Here is an 18,674-nt window from a genome sequence, read left to right on the forward strand (position 1 = left end):
GTGCTTGTCGTAAGAGGCGACTATGCTTGTCGTAAGAGGCAACTATGCTTGCCGTAAAAGGCGGCTATGCTTGTCGTAAGAGGCGACTAACGGGATCAGTTGGTCAGGCTCGCTGACTTGGTAGATACATGTCATCGATCTTAAATGCGTGGATCGATGCTCATGATGTCAATCACTGGACTGTCTGGTCCAGGCTCGATTATTTTACAGATCGCCGTCATATAGCTGGAATATTGCTGAGAGCGGCGTTAAACAACAAACTATACAATATGCTATAACTATACATGTGTTTTTGGCTGAAGGGGTCGTTGTCGGAACAGAAATGTACCCTAGCAAAAATAAAAATACAGAAACGTACCTGGTACCCTAAACGGCGGACGAGTCCATGTTCCCCAACCCGAAACCGCAACCGGTTCATGTTGTAGTTCCGGTTCGCCTGACTACGGGTACATGCGTGCATCGCGGAATATTAGATTAATGTACGTACGTCGTTTCCGATATGATACGCTGGAATACAGCTTAAGAGGATAATTCAAAAGTACCTCCTGACGAACGCGCACTGCCATGACGAATCTAACCGCAGTTTGGCACACAGGAAGTGACGAATAAGTAAAGAACCGGCTACGCGCATTGCGCCCTGCGGCCCTGCGACGGAATAGACTCGTTCTAGGGTACGTTTCTGTATTTTGATTTTGGCTAGGGTTAGTAGTACATGTCTGTAGTACATGTGCCGACAACGACCCCTTCAACGGAACTTTGTCATACACTGCTGGACAAAAGAAAGTACACACCGGAAAACTGTGTTTTGACTAAAAATGACAAACGTTATCAAAAAGCTACCTGCTTGAACACTGTCGGCGATACATTGTGAACATAATGTCCAAACACAATCAGGTACCCGTATCAAATAAATCTCTTCGAATAACCATATCTTGTTAGTTTTATTTTGGCTACCATCAAACATGGGTATATGCTTACGGCAGTTTAGTATAATGGAGGCAAGCATACATCGCTGATTTTAAATTTGAAACCTGACGCAATTCAATTTATATTGAATAAATATATAGGTAACTATATCTACATTGAAAACAGTAGGCCTATCGCACATTTCAATCATTCCTAAAGGCGAATTTGACTATGGCCTGTTGTACGTCACCTGAACAAGGGGTATTTATCATACGTAGGCTGCCGTGCTTTATTCGCAAAACATATTTTTGTGATACAATCTGAATATAGTTAGATACCATTCTAATTATAGGGAGAGAGATGACAATAGGCGTTTAAATCTTCAAGCTTATTAGAAAGTTCAATAATGTAACGAACCGTCCCAGTTTGCAGATGGTTACATTTTTATTCGTCAAGTTCTAGTTTCAATTCAATCTGTACCTGTGACGATTCGGGGTAGAACAGCTCTTCAGCAACCCATGCTTGCCGTAAAAGGTGTCCATGCTTGTCGTAAGAGGCGATTAACGGGATCGGGTGGTCAGGCTCGCTGACTTGGTTGATGTATGTCATCGTATCCCAATTGCGAATATCGTTGGTCCAGACTTGATTACTTACAGACCGCCGTCATACAGCTGGAATATTGCTGAGTGCGGCGTTAAACAACAAACAAACAAACAAACAAACACTTCACTCTGATACTTCACTCCACGGGTTCTGGTGAATAGCCAATGTACAGCATTCCACCTTACAAAAAAAAGTGTGTATCAATAGAAGTCCTTGGTTCAGCGATGAAGGATGTGCGTTGATGTCCGCACGTTTTCAATGGAAACTACTGACGGTAAACACATGTCACCACCATGTGGCCAACACATCTTCGACCACAGATTGTTCCTGTCGGTTTTAGTGTGAGTGCTGTGTTAGTTCCTGTCGAATGCGATCCAGACTGAGGATGATGACTTGTCACAGGGTGGTCACGTACATAGGATCTACAACCAAACACCATGGACTCACTTTAACAACAAGAAATCAGTAATACTATCCTAGTAAACACATATTAAGTAGAAAAGGGGTACCCGGTAGGATTAGATAGTAATGTGACTTCCAGCACCTCACATGTAGCTTGGGTTGTTTCATCACCATCATCATCATCATCATCATCACTAATATTATTATCAGACTGTTTTAAACAGGATAGAATAGGTCTTCAGAAACCATGCTTGCCGTAAAAGGCGACTATGCTTGTCGTAAGAGGCGACTAACGGGATCGGGTGGTCAGGCTCGCTGACTTGGTTGATGCATGTCATCGATCCCAATTTCGTGGATCGATGCTCATGATATTAATCACTGGATTGCCTCGATTATTTACAGACCGCTGTCATATAGCTGGAATATTGTGGAGTGCGGCGTTAAACAACACACCAACCAACCATTGTTGTTCAGTGAAACAAACTGAAGTCAAAGCATTTTGTTACGTTTGAGTGAATGTGAAAACACTTACATGTACGTGTGACTCTATCATTGTTCGTGTCACCTGTGTTGCAACACACGTCTGTGTCTGAATCCTCTACTGCTGGCGGTAGTTTCAGTTCGAGTTGCTCATATTCGTTTTCCATGTCTGTGAGTATTAAATTGATAATAATAACTACAGATTTATATAGCGCTGGTATCCAGTTTGAAGAACTCCTCAAAAGCGCTTTATTTGAGTCTACACAAAAAAGAGACATTACACAGCCTCAGTACTCCAAGAAAGATTTGGTGAAAAGATGAGTCTTGATCGGAACAAAGTAGGACTGTCAGTGTTCCTGATATCCAATGGCAGCCTATTCCATAGCTCGGGGGCAACTTTGGCGAAACTCCGACCTCCAAAAGTCGCCGTTCTAACACTAGGCACAGAGAGTAGGGGCTGTCAGCTTTATCTGAGAAATCTCCCAGGCACGTACTCTTCAAATACTAAACATATTTAGTCATTCTACTGTGGGTATTAAATAAACATATCAAGTCCATCGTCCATGGATATTAAAATACACATATTTAGTCCCTCTTCTGTTGGTATTACAAAAACATTTCACGTCCATCTTCTGTAGATATTGAAAGATACATATGAAGTCCATCTTCTGTGGGTATTTAAAAACAACATATTTGATCCGTTTCCTGTTGGTATTTAAATAAACACATTAAATTTTCTTCTGTTGGTATTAAATCCATATTAGGGCTATTAAAATATACATATTAAGGGCATATTCCGTTGGCATTAAAATCACATATGAAATCCATCTAGTAGGGGTATTAAAACAAACTCCACATTGACAAAAAGTCGTTTGGGCCAGTATAAAATACATTTTCAATCTGATCAGATTTTCTTTCTGAATCCATAACGCAATGCCTGATTAATTACCCAGGTGAAAGGTGTGCTATACCAAAGTACTCCCATAACAAACCAGCACAGCGCTTTTTGACTTGAGGATCAGTTTAAAGTCCTCAGTCTTACCTACGAATATCAACAATACCTAGCACCAGCATACCTCTAGATGACCGCCTCCGTGGTCTAGTGGTAGAACGTCCGCCCGGAGAGCCGAAGGGGCGGGGTTCGATCCCCGGCCGCGTCATGCCAAAAGACGTTAAAAGATGGTACTTGTTGTTACCCTGTCTGGAGCTCGGCATTAAGGGGCTAAAACAAGGACTGGTCGGCTCGGAGTCAGTATACTGTGTCTGAGTGGGGTATTCATGTTAAACTGCGGCATGGTATCTCATTGAGCTAGCACTGTAAATCGGCATCAGTCCAGACTAGTACAAGCAGCCACACACACATAACACACGTACATGCACGTCCATATATAAGTGCAATAATCTTGGACGCGACGTTAAACCCCATTCCACCTCATACCTCTAGATACTTAATCTCTCAATCCATACAAGCCACAAAGATCACTCCGATCAGAAGACTTACAATAATTGTCTGAAGTCTTTGATAGGCATTTAGAAGTTGGGAGAACATGAATACATGACACTTTTTAAATCATAGCAACTGTGGATACAAAAATCCATGGGGACACGTCACAGCCCATAACCAACAGAATAAAAGAATCTGTTGTAAAATCGGACAGGTAATCTGCCCCTTCGTAAAATCTTAAAAATCCTGACCACAATATTTCCTGGCCACAAACTCAGATACTACATATTAACATCAATCATTCGAAAAAGAGGAAACTTTAAGAAAGCCCCCGAATAAAAAAGCCAACCATTAACAGATAGCAGGATATCTTCCTTCCCAGTGTGTACCTAATTGTACTTGTCATTTCCGTCATTTGATGATATATTCGTGAAAATATGGGTGAGTGTCGGCCGAGGTTTTATCAACGAGGATTGAGCAATGAGCTACAGGGAGGAAGTGACTTTATCGTGGACATGGGGATAACACATCTAGACAAGGTGTAGGCATCCCGATGGTCATCAGTTGTGCTCCCTTTCTTGCTGATCTGTTTCTTTTTCTGCTCTTATTGGCAAAATCAAAACGAGGGATTTGGCCAGGAACTTAACTTAGGCTTCGGGAATATCGACGATCTTGTATCGTTCAATAATCATCGAATAGCCCCTTCCACCTACCCGAACTAGGGTGAGTGAGTGATTGAGTAAGTATGGTTTTACGACGCTTTTAGCAATATTCCAGCAATATCACGGCGGGGGACACCAGAAAAGGGCTTCACACATTGTACCCGGGTCTTCGGGTGACGAGCGAACGCTTTAACCACGAGGCTAGCCGACCGCCCCCTACCCGCTTGAATTAGTTCATATCTAGGTGTATCTATAAAGACTAAGTGAGAAACGCTTTCGGACAGACGGTATTACTTCAACCTTCTTTTAGTCAATTTCCTTTTATGTCTAGCAATATTCTATCAGTTATAACCTTTTGTGCCTTCTTTTCACAACTTTTGAGGTACAACCGAGCTGGTACTTTCGACGAAGACCATTGCTGGAAAGTCGTTTGCCCCGGGTTACAACATTGAAGGACTTATGGTAAACAGGTGGAGAACGTTTCCGGATTTGACACATCAGTGACCAAAATGATGTCCGATGCAATTTTTTCATGCGACAGCTTTAGTATTTTAGTAAAAACTGCTTTAGTATTTTATCTTGGCATGGATTTTACCTTCCCAAAAATTAATCCATTGAACCAATGAATCATAAACATAAGTCATCGTTGGCTAACACAGAATCATCCAAAATTCTCACAAACAAATCGTAGTTATCACACTAAATATGCTCATTGCATACGCATTTAAATTTTGATAAATTATAATATTCATAGATTAGTTATACTAAAGCGGAAGTGATCCTAAGATCCTTATTGCATAGGTTTGCTCGCGCATAAGGAAGCATCAAGTGACTCAATTAAATATGTGTCGGGTGTAATGCACATGTACAAGGTATATTGTAATAATTCCGATTTATGCGAGATTACAGTGTTCAAATAACAATTTAATAAGGTTTCAGTAAGTAGTGATGAAGAACACAAAATGAAAATGTTGAACATATTCACAACAACATCATTGTAATCGTACCTTTAGTTGTAGAACTCTGGTAATCTACTTGTGTCTTTACGTTTATGTATTCATTTTGACGCACAGGTTCTGCAGTGGACGTGTTGGTACCTTCACCTAGGATAGAAAAAGCATTATATAAGAAACAAATAATTATGTTCTTAAAGCAAACAATTACTTCAAACTGTGATATATTTTTTGTATTCATTAACAGAAAAGACTCATGCAAAATAAGAAATGTTGTGTGTGCTTTATTATGCATGGTTATTGTTGTTTAGTACTTATATGAATAAGAATATGGTTGTCTTACTCTGTTCCAGTGGTCGAGAATGCATCTGTGTGTCCCTTGATAAATAGAAAATAGATGAAACAATGCTTTGTCAAAAGATACGCTTCTGTTCCGTATATGCTTTGGGCGAAAAGAACTGAAATGAATCTGAACTATATCAAGAATGGCAAACGTATTCTTGAAGATATTATAGCAACACGGGACAGCCTTGAATTAGTATAAAATGGAGTGTTTAGGATATTGGGGTGAAAACGTTATACATTATAGCAACAAAAGGAAGCCTGGCATTATGAGGTGAGGTGAAATGGGGTTTAACATCGCGGCCAAGATTATTGCATTTATATAGCCACGTCCATGCACGTTGCTGTGCCATGGTGTACTAGTCCGGACTGATGCCGATTTATAGTGCTAGCTCACTGAGATACCATGCCGCAGTTTAACATAAATACCCCACTAAAACAAGGTATACTGACTCCGAGCCGAAGTCCTTGTTTTAGCCCCTTAATACCGAGGGCCAGACAGGGTAACAACAAGTACCATCTATTAATGTCTTTTGGTATGACGCGGCCGGGGATCGAACCCCGGACCGTCCGCTCTCCGGTCGACGCTCTACCACTAGACCACTGAGGCGGTCCCTGACATTATGAAAAGGCGTATTTGGGATATAGGGGACTGGTTGTAACAGTATTCGGAATATGATTTAGGTATTTGTTCGAAGAGGGATGATGAAGTATGTGATTTCCATGGAAACTTGAACAAGATGAACTCGTTAAATGTGGCAGATTCTAAATGAGGCGGGCTGTACAGCGAACAGAGGCTATACTGCTTTTCTGACTTGAGTGACAGAAACAGTAGCTGTTGGGAGAATGATGAAACATTGACTTTGCATTATGGTTAAAGTCGAAAAAGGTTTATTTGATACTGGGTGTATTATGCATAAAATGTAACAGTGTTCGGAATATGATTTAGGTATTTGTTAGAAGAGGGATGATGAGGTATGTGATTTCCTTGGAAACTTGAACAAGATGAACTTGTTAAATATGGCAGATTCTAAATGAGAGGGGTTGTACAGCAAACAGAGGCTATGCTGCTTTTCTTACTTGAGTGACAGAAAGAGTGGCTGCTGGGAGAATGACGAAACATTGATTTTGTACTATGGTTAAAGTCGAAAAAAGGTTTATGGAATACTGGATGTATTATGTATCAAATGTACTCACATTTGTATATTGCCAGGTTGCTTTCTATCTGAAAGGTAAACTTATTGTTTATCCATGGTATCTAATAACAGCAACGAGTTATCAATGCATTTAATCCTGACTGGTCTGTGCTGCAAGTGAGTCCTGACCTAATAAGTGGAATGATTTACTCAAACGTGGAGTGTATCCACGCTCAGCTATACAAATCCACAGTGGCACTGACAACACAATTAAAGTATTTACATACTCGTTTACTGAGTTATGTTTAAATACTGTTACTTATTTTACTGTTATATATCATCATCATCATCATTATTATCATTATTTACAGATTAAAATTAAAAATGCGGCAATGAGGGATGGGTGATCCTGGCACAGTCAGGCCGGTTAGACTCATCATCAGCTCAGGGCCCTTATTATTATTATACTGTCCTCACACCTTGTGTTTGTCTTTGTAGGAAAGTTCTGATGACAATTATTGCGATGACAATAACACAAACTCCAAGTGCTGTTCCAAGGCCAATTATTTTTTCATGATTCCCAGATGCTGAGGACATAAAAGATAGCAATATAGAACGTAACACTAACCAGGTTGAATTTAATACGTGAATTGAACAACACGATAGACAGGATTATAATTCTAGAATCGGTTAGCTTTTAAACTATACACTACACCAGACTAAATGCCACAGAAACAGTTCGCTTATTCAACAAACACAACGTATCCTTATGAATGATGTCAATCGCCTTTCTGACAAAGATACCTTGTAACTGCTCACATGCAAAAGAGTTGCGTAAACAAACAATTTATGCTTTAGCTACAGATGCGAACATTGCTGTAAATTGATATTCGACATATGTTTCTTGCATTAAGCAATAGTACTCACAGAACGTTCTCGAAGTTAGTATGACTGTTTCCCCTTCACCATAGATATTGGCGCCGTGCAACTTGAACTGATATCCCTGGGTCGGCGTCAACACAGGGATGTCTTCTCTGACTTGCATGTTTCTTCCTGGATCTCTTATGCCATCGTTCCATGTTGTCCAGTGCGTGTGAAGGTCTGATTTGTACATGAGCGTAAATGTCTGGTTTGCACCTCCGTTGTAGCTGGAGATCCACTGCAGTGATACGGCTGTATCAGTTACAGCAACCACCTGGAAGTCTGTAGGTGCCAAGGGCGGTGCTAGAATAAAATGTAAGAGTATTTGATTTGACGCCCTTAGTGACGAGAAATGCAGTTAACCCTCAGTTTGATGTTGGAGGAAAGCCAGAAAGGCCTTCGACGTTTACCACTTTGGTGAAACCCACGACCACGGGTATGGGGCTGACACACCAAAACATAATCAACTCTAATCTGGGATCCGAACCCATAATGAAAGGTTTCTTGCGTGCCAAAGGGACGTAATTCTGCACAGCCAATTGGTTAGCCTTGGGTGACTGGGTCACTCTTTCTACATGGTAGTAGTAAAAGACTAGTAGTTTGTTTGTTAGTTTGTTTGTTTGTTATTTAACGCCGCACTCAGCAATATTCCAGCTATATGACAGCGGTCTGTAAATAATCGAATCTGTAGCAAACAATCCAATGATTGATATCATGAGCATCGATCCACAACATTGGGATCGATGACATGCATCAACCAAGTCAGCGAGCCTGACCACCCGATCCCGTTAGTCGCCTCTTACGACAAGTTAGAGAAGTATCCTTTCCTTTTCAAACCCAACTTTGAAGAAATCATGCCACTCGGATCAGTTAAATGTCTACCTCATTACTTATATGTTGATTTTAGTGCGTTGGTTACAAATATAAAACAAATCCGACACTGCATAATCAATTACCTCGGCAAATCACGCATAATGTTTATCTCATAGCCCAAATATGGTAATATGATAGCCTATACATATGAAGTGAGTGAGTGAGTGAGTGAGTGAGTATGGTTTTACGCCGCTTTAAGCAATATTCCAGCAATATCACGGCGGGGGACACCAGAAAAGGGCTTCACACATTGTACCCATGTCGGGACTCGAACCCGGGTCTTCGAACACTTTAACCACTAGGCTACCCGACCGCCCCTATACATATGAATATGACGTAGGATCATGTCTATAGTATTGATCAATTTCACACCCGATATGATTGGAATGCACACAGGACATATTTAAGGAAATATGCATGTGTAAAACATGAAGATTGTAACGTTTCAGAGTGTTCTTGCCCAAGCTTGAGTCGAACACACGTTTGTTTTTAGGGTCCAAGTGAATGAGTGCTGCATCGAAGTGCTTATGGAAGTGAGTGAGTGAGTGAGTGAGTATGGTTTTACGCCGCTTTTAGCAATAGCGGGGGACACCAGAAATGGGCTTCACACATTGTACCCATGTCGGGAATCGAACACGGGTCTTCGGCGTGACGAGCGAACGCTTTAACCACTAAGCTACCCGACCGCCCCGCTTATGGAAGACCTTCAGTATACTCACAGTGTACATCCACCCTGATACGGACAGAAGCAGACCCTACGGGGTTTGTGGCAGTGCAGGTGTATTCTCCTGCCTCGTGACTTGTGATGCTTGGCCTGCTCAGTCTAACTCGGGTGCTGACAGTAGAGCCGTCATGGGTCCATTTGTAGGTAGTGCTCGAAGGGTTGCCTTGTACGATGTAGCGCCTACAGTATAAGCTCAGACGGGATGTTTCTCTCACTGGGTATGTGGACGGTAGGTCCGATAGTGAAGGAGCATCTGTGCGGGAGAAGGGGCACGTTGACATGCTATTATAAGTAATGGTATGTGGTGAGGATCATTGTCAGGGAAAGAAAATCAGCATCAATACTTAATTTTAAACAAATCTGTGAATTTACGGTACTAACACACAATGTTTCCTAAATACTGTAATAGTACCATTACATTCACGGTATTAACACAAGATGTTTCGTAAATAGTGTGATATTATGATTACATTTAAGATATTAATACAGAATGTTTCCTAAATAGTGAGATATCATCATTATATTTACGGTATTAACACAAGATGCTTCCTAAATTGATCTATATCATCAATACATTTACGGTATTAACACAAGATGTGTCCTAAATGGTGTGATATTATTATTACATTTACGATATTAATAGAGGATGCTTCCTATATAGTGATATATTATCATTACATTTACGGTATTAACACAAGATGTTTCCTAATTAGTGTGATACTATCAATACATTAACGGTATTAACACAAGATGTTTCCTAAATAGTGTGATAATATAATTACATTTACGGTATTAACACAAGATGTTTCCTAAATAGTGTGATACTATCAATACATTTACGGTATTAACACAAGATGTTTCCTAATTAGTGTGATAATATCAATACATCTTTGGTATTGACACAAGCTGTTCCCTAAATAGTGTAATATTATCAATACATTTACGGTATTAACACAAGATGTTTCGTAAATAGTGTGATATTATGATTACATTTAAGATATTAATACAGAATGTTTCCTAAATAGTGAGATATCATCATTATATTTACAGTATTAACACAAGATGCTTCCTAAATTGATCTATATCATCAATACATTTACGGTATTAACACAAGACGTGTCCTAAATGGTGTGATATTATTATTACATTTACGATATTAATAGAGGATGCTTCCTATATAGTGAGATATTATCATTACATTTACGGTATTAACACAAGATGTTTCCTAAATAGTGTGATACTATCAATACATTTACGGTATTAACACAAGATGTTTCCTAAATAGTGTGATAATATAATTACATTTACGGTATCAACACAAGATGTTTCCTAAATAGTGTGATACTATCAATACATTTTTGGTATTAACACAAAATGTTTCCTAAATAGTGTGATAATATCAATACATCTTTGGTATTGACACAAGCTGTTCCCTAAATAGTGTAATATTATCCTTACATTTACGGTATTAACACAAGATGTTTCCTAAATAGTGTGATACTATCAATTGCATTTACGGTATTAACACAAGATGTTTTCTAAATAGTGTGATACTATCAATACATTTTTGGTATTAACACAAAATGTTTCCTAAATAGTGTGATAATATCAATACATCTTTGGTATTGACACAAGCTGTTCCCTAAATAGTGTAATATTATCCTTACATTTTTGGTATTAACACAAAATGTTTCCTAAATAGTGTGATATTGTCATTACATTTACGGCATTACCACAAGCTTTTCCCTAAATAGTGTGATATTAACCTTACATTTACGGTATTAACACAAGATATTTCCTAAATAGTGTGACACTATCATTATATCTTTGGTATTAACACACGATGAATCCTAAGTAATGCGATCTTGCTTTAGACATAATGTTCATTCAAAGTTATTATTTGTTAATGGTGATGCCACATGAACTACCTGCACTAGAAGCTATCATAAAACAATACTGTTAGAAGAACTTTGAATGACAGTTGCCCTTACAGAGGACATCAATGCTGATAGAGCTGGATACTGATCCCACTGCGTTGCTGGCAGTGCAGGTGTGCTGTCCTCCCTCGTTCCGGCTGATGTTTCCTCTGTCTAGTGACGACTCGTTGGTAAAGGTATACCCTCTCGTTGTCCATTTGTAGGTGGTCAATGTAGGGTTGCCTACTACTGTGTAGTCGCTACAGTCTATCTTCAGACGGGAGTATTCAGTCGTGGAGAAGATAGTCGGAAACCCGGATATCAGAGGAGCATCTGTGCATGGTAACATTGGTTGGTTGGTTTGTTGTTTAACGCCGCACTCAGCAATATTCCAGCTATATGACGGCGGTCTGTAAATAATAAAGTCTGGACCAGACAATCCAGTGATTGATATTATGAGCATCGACCCACCCAATTCGGATCGATGACATGCATCAACCAAGTCAGCGAGCCTGACCACCCAATCCCGTTAGTCGGACAACAAACATGGTAACAAACAGTCATAGTATACAGCTATGCGTGTGTGTACAGATGCGTGCAAGTTTGCGTGCGTGGGTGGGTGTACGTGTCCGAGTAATGTGTTTGTACGGGCATGTGTGTGTTGCATTATATGAACTTGCGTGAGCGCGCGCGTATGTGTGTTCGTGTGTGAGTGTTTGTGTGTGTTCGTAAGAGCGTGTTTGTGTGTTCGTGTGTGCGTGTTTGTGTGTTCGTGAGTGCGTGTTTCTGTGTGCGTGTTTGTGTGTTCGTGAGTGCGTGTTTGTGTGTTCGTGAGTGCGTGTTTGTGTGTTCGTGAGTGTGCGTGTTTGTGTGTTCGTGAGTGCGTGTTTGTGTGTTCGTGAGTGCGTGTTTGTGTGTTCGTGAGTGCGTGTTTGTGTGTTTGTGAGTGCGTGTTTGTGTGTTCGTGTGTGCGTGTTTGTGTGTGCGTGAGTGCGTGTTTGTGTGTTCGTGAGTGCGTGTTTGTGTGTTCGTGTGTGCGTGTTTGTGTGTTCGTGAGTGCGTGTTTGTGTGTTCGTGTGTTCGTGAGTGCGTGTGTCGGTATACGTGTACGGGTGTCTCTAAGGGGTAAAGACCTGTCACAAGCATAAATTCATTCATACAACATGTCATGGCAGAACTGATGAGAAAGTAATAATCAGTTTCAGAAGCAAATATGGTGAATCAGTACAACTTTATCATCCAAGAGTACTGGTACTAGTATTCAATTTCCTACATGGCAATATTTTGTTAGACCTCCACAAACTGCATAAATGGATATTTATGGTGGTAGATTGTTCCTAAAAATACATTAGTCAGTCGACAATAGTACAACAGTTACAATCTTAAGCAGGATTTCATTTCTGAACAAGGATGTGTACTTGCCGGAAGTGTTCTGGTGAAGTAATACTATGTGTGAACTTGAATGCCTCCGAATAAAAGTATTCTGGTAATAAGTAGCATCACATTACATGTCAACTCACACTGGACATCCACAGTAACTGTGGCAGACACAGAGCCCACTGTATTGCTGACAGTGCACGTGTACTCTCCCCCCTGCCTCCTGGTGATGTGCCTTCTCTGTAGCACTGACTCAGTGTTGACAGCAGCCGCACCGTGTGTCCACTTGTAGGTAGGTGTTGAAGAGTTGTCGTACTTGGTGTAGGTGCTACAGTCTATCATGAGACTGGAAGACTCGTTCATGTGTATGATGGCTGGGAGGCCACTTACTGAAGGGGCATCCGCTACTGCAAATGTAAGCATGGCGTGTATGCATGCAGTTAGGATGGGTCGATACTGACTTGGACTATGTATCTCTATATGGCAGTAGATAAGACACGATAAGATAGGGTAATGCTTTATCAACCAGAGGGGGCATTTGGTTTACAGCGTCCGAGATATCAGTTAAACAAAAATATACAACAACAAAACACCACACGGTATTACAGCAGTTACGAGAACATTAACAGACAGACATACACACACACAATCACGCAATCACGCACTCACCCATACGCACACATTATTCATCAAATATTTGTTTTTATTATGTATCATTATATATATACACACACGCAATCACGCAATCACGCACTCACCCATACGCACAAATTATTCATCAAATGTGTTTTTATCATGTATCATTATATATATATATATATAATCACGCACTCATATATATAATGATACTTAATAAAAACAAGTATTTGATGAATAATTCGTGCGTAGAGGTGAGTGCGTGATTGCGTGATTGCGTGTGTGTGTGTATGTATGTGTGTTAATGTTCTCGTAACTGCTGTAATATATATATATATATATATATATATATATATATATATATATATATATATATATATACAATGATACATAATAATTAAAAAAATATTTGATGAATATACATATATATATAGAGACAGACAGACAGACAGACAGACAGACAGACAGATTGATAGATATCATTTCTCCATTAAGTACACATTATTGATTGAGCTTATTCAAAACCATACGTAATAGTGAGGGGATGGGCATCTCAAAATATAAAACAACGAGTACGTACCCTATAGATGGTCCTTCCAACCTGACATGGATAATGATTCCTACAAACCGTACATATACTTACTCTGCTTCCATACAGCTTTAAATCCCCTGCCGCTCCCAGACGTATCAGAGGTAAACACCACACGTAAGAATGTCGCAGGTTTGACAATGTATCCAGCGTTGTCACCAGACAGTGATGCCAGGAGGTCGTTGCTGCCACTGTACACCTTCAAGTTTGAGATTGACAGAGAATACTGCGCTCATTCTCGTCAGATGCCATTTTTACGAAAAAGTGGACTTTCTACAGTATCTGACAGAGCGAAAGCATGGTCAAATACCAATGAAAGTTCACGAGTTTCCTAAAAATGGCATCTAACGAGAAAGAGTGTGGTATTTCATCTATTACCCAACTACATATATATATAAGTGTAAATACATCACAACTTTCGTTCGTTGGCAGACCAAACTAATACAGAATGCAAACCGAATTTGATGCGTTTGACTATAGTGTTTGGTTTGATAAAGTGTTTGTAAATATATCTCGTTTTCATGAGATTGCTTCAGTTCTACCTCGCAGGTGCAAAATGAATGACGTTTCGCGATTTTTCAATGAATGAAAAACGTAGTCCCGGTGTGATAAAGGTCACGGTTATCCAATCAAAACGAATAAAACGAAATCAACCTCGTACGACACAAGGACGTACGGATTTAGTATCTTACCACATGTATTTTCACCCCACGTGGGTAATAAAAGACCTGCAGGTATGTACAGGGGTACAGACATACTTCCTCAAGTGATGCCAGAAGTCCCTTCCTGTCATTGTACACCTTCAAGAAACGATGAGGTAAACGACTAAATGACCTGCAGGCGTGTATAAGGGTACAGACATACATCCTCAAGTGATGCCAGAAGTCCCTTCCTGTCATTGTACACCTTCAAGAAACGATGAGGTAAATGACTAAATGACCTGCAGGCGTGTATAAGGGTACAGACATACATCCTCAAGTGATGCCAGAAGGCCCTTGCTGTAATTGTACACCTTCAAGAAACGATGAGGTAAACGACTACATGACCTGCAGGTGTGTACAAGGGTACAAGATATACATGTACCTATGTACAAGACATAGTGTCCACAATAACAAAATTCACTATTACATGAATCCGTTTTTGTGAGGCTTAGAACTTATCAGTTGACACTCGTATTCTACTCATATTCTATTCCTATGGTATTTCGTAAGCGTTCCTATCACCGGCTGACACTTCGTGATATAATATGTTCGGAGAGGCTCTCTTGCTCACACACCTAATTCTCTCACTCAAGCATTGTTCTATGTGATGCGTACGTAAAATACGATTATGCTGGAAGATAGATAAAGTTCCTTTGCTGTCTGTGACACATTCGTATCCGGTCAATTGTTATTTTAGTTATCCGTGTGTCATTGTAAGTTACAAATAAATCATGGAAAAAGGAAAGTCTGTGAAAAGTTCTGATGCTTATATTATCATTATAGATTGGACAAGACAAAACCATTTCCATACTCATAAGAAATCCCTGTTAAAAGAAGTCCATTGTACGATTCCAACTACATCATAAGCATTACAATCAAACAGTGATGAAACCACCCAATCACAATCAAACAGTGATGAAACCATCCAATCAGAATCAAACAGTGATGAAACCACCAAATCACAATTAAACAGTGATGAAACCATCCAATCACAACCAAATAGTGATGAAGCCATCCAATCACAATCAAACAGTGATGAAACCATCCAATCACAATCAAACAGTGATGAAACCACCCAATCACAATTAAACAGTGATGAAACCATCAAATCACAACCAAACAGTGATGAAGCCATCCAATCACAACCAAACAATGATAAAACCATCCAATCACAATCAAACAGTGATGAAACCAGGGTGTCGCAAAAGGGTGAGCGTATTCTGCCATAAACACCCGCCACAAACACATGCAAAGGCAGGTCAACCGCAATCCCAATTAAACACGAGGAGACACGACACAAAACAAAACAGGAAACCACATCAGACACTACTTATGTCACCTATGCCAAATCCGGAAATGTCCCCCAAACATCCCACAAAAGTTCTTGATCGCACCACCAAGGTCTCAAATGCCTCAAACCGCATCACACATATAGAAAAGAAATATCATATTACCTATACAAAGTCATGTCCACTCTCTGTGCTGAAGTCTTGGAAAGACAGGATGACAAATGCAGAACCGATGTCAACAGTGTACGTGCAACTTATATTCTGTCCGTAATTGCTGGGATAGTGGGGAGAGGTGAAGGAACCAGACGTGCTTGTGAATCTGCCTCCACATGCTGAAGAGAAGAACATTTTAAGAAAATATCAAGCTGTTTTAGGTAAGTTTAGGTGCTTAAAATGAGGCTTAACGTCCCGTCGTGTCTCGTGTGTGTACGTTTACAGACTGATGCCGGTTTTATACATCTTCCCGAGGCAAAGGAGTTAACTGACTATAAAAGTCCAGTGTCCACGTGGAAACTGGCCTTTTACAGTCAGTTAAGATGATTTGGTAGTGCTTACCCTCTGAATTATCATGCCGCAGTCGAGCATGGGTGCCACTCTAAGAAATATTATACCGACATCGAGCCGAAGAGTCCTTGTTTTTCCCTCTTAATGAAACACAGCAACAAGTACCATCTTTGAACGTAGTTTGGTTTGACGCGACTGGAGTATCGAAGATCAAAAACATATGATATTTTGTAGGACATTAAATGGTTCATTGCTCAACATATTGAATACATTGAATTTACACATGGGAATATTTCAAAACAAGCAGCGCATATGGCATCTCTTAATGTTTATTTCGAGAATGCCACACTGGTCTTCGTTTCCTTGCTTGTTATTAATCACTAAAGGAACATATCTTACCTCTGTATCAGAACACTGAAATCTGATTGGTTCATGTTATCTTGATAAACTACTATGTACTCTGCCTAGGAGGGAAAATTATTCTTAGAGAAAGAATAAATCCCTTATACCCCGCCGCGAAGCAAAAACCTGCTCATTGTTTATGTGCAAATCAACTTTACGGGACACAGCACAAGTTCACCTCAGCTCAACAGAACAACTGTTTTCTATTTTTTAATTATTTTTTTACAATGGCAGATAGAAACATGACAGCAAGATATATTAGTTGTCGCAGTATCATAAACCTAACGCAGGACACACAAAACCACTTACACCCCTCGCGTTACTACTACAACTTATGATATCTCGTTCACAGAGCAAAAGCGGATTAAATCTATATTTTAAAATGCCATCTATGTTTTATTTTTTTCATTCAATTAAAAGCAGGAAACACTCCTTATGTAAAGATGACGATATGAGAATATTTTCACTCTCTTCAAAACGAATAATGTGAGCGTGTAGCTCTTCTATAAATATATCAGTGCGAGTGATGGTGTAAATGACAAGAGTTACTGATGTGATATAAAGTACACTGTTTCATTATATTGTTAATGTATTTGAAGTTAGTGACAACTTTTTCGCATGCACGATGTCTGCTGGAATGACATTGCTGTTTTTGCCTACTTCACCAGAACTTTTCATAGGCTTTCCACGGCTGTGGGTAGCCTGGGGGTTAAAGCGTTGCTCGTGGCGACCAAGACCTTGGTTCGATTCCCCACATTGGTACAATGTGTGGAGTCAATTTCTGGTGTTCCCCTCCCTGATATTGCTGGAATATTGTTGAAAAAAGCGGCGTCATAACATATTCAATCACATAGATTGAATCACACGCAACTTTGATTTGGGTGTCTCCTGCCTCTGTTATCATACATCACATCCCTCAGTATAAGGGATTTATTCTCCTGCTCAGTAATGTATTTCCATTCCAGCCGGGATACATAGTATTTTATTAAGATCACATAAACCAATCCGATCTTAACATTCTGACATTATAAATTACATGCCTTAGATATACCCCTAAGTGGCAATGCTAAGCTTTTGTTGACCATTCACATTCATGATAGTGATTGTCATGGTTTAAAACAACATTAAAGGTTTGTTCCAGGATCACAAAATCACCATAATGATGAGACCCGTGAAGATCCGAGTTGGAATTAGTCTTCAGCAACCAATGCTTGTCGTAAGAGGCGATTTACTGATGATGAGGCTCGCTGACTTGGTTTATTCATGTCGTTGTATCCCAAGTCCGTGAACTGATGTTCATTATATCAATCAGTGGATTATCTGGTCCAGATAAGATTACTGACTGACCGCCGTCATATAACTGAAATATTGCTGAGTGGACGTTAAACAACAAACAAACAAACAATAACAAGGATAACTTTAATGTCTCACCTTCAGTACCGTGGGGATTGCCGATCAGAGCACACAACACAACATTGACAGATAGGATCCATGTCCAAGCAGTCCCCATCTTGTTGTCCATGTATAAATTGCACCTCAAGTATTGTTGTTGATCATTACGGACGTCGTGTTGGACAATGACATGTATATGTACCAGAGTACTTCAGAGTCAAGTGTTCGCTAAGTGGTTATTCAGGCTGAGCTTGTGAGGTCATTCACGGAATGTTTGTCTCCGTCAGAGATGTACCCCAAATTTCATATGTTGATGGCTGTAATTCATTATTAATTTTGTGTTGAAATACTGCACAACTGTGTCCATACATTCACTTCAACTCAGCGTTTGTATATTGATATTTATTTATACATATAATATC

General features: G+C 39.8%; 1 pseudogene; it reads right to left on the reverse strand.

The window, feature by feature from the left end:
* Window positions 1-1,281: 1,281 nt before the first annotated feature.
* LOC139458438 (contactin-1-like) lies at window positions 1,282-18,572 on the reverse strand (annotated as a pseudogene).
* Window positions 18,573-18,674: the final 102 nt, after the last annotated feature.

This window comes from Haliotis cracherodii, unplaced genomic scaffold (genome assembly GCF_022045235.1).
Source record: "Haliotis cracherodii isolate W230 unplaced genomic scaffold, xgHalCrac1.p SCAF_12, whole genome shotgun sequence".
Taxonomy (NCBI): Eukaryota; Metazoa; Mollusca; class Gastropoda; order Lepetellida; family Haliotidae; genus Haliotis; species Haliotis cracherodii.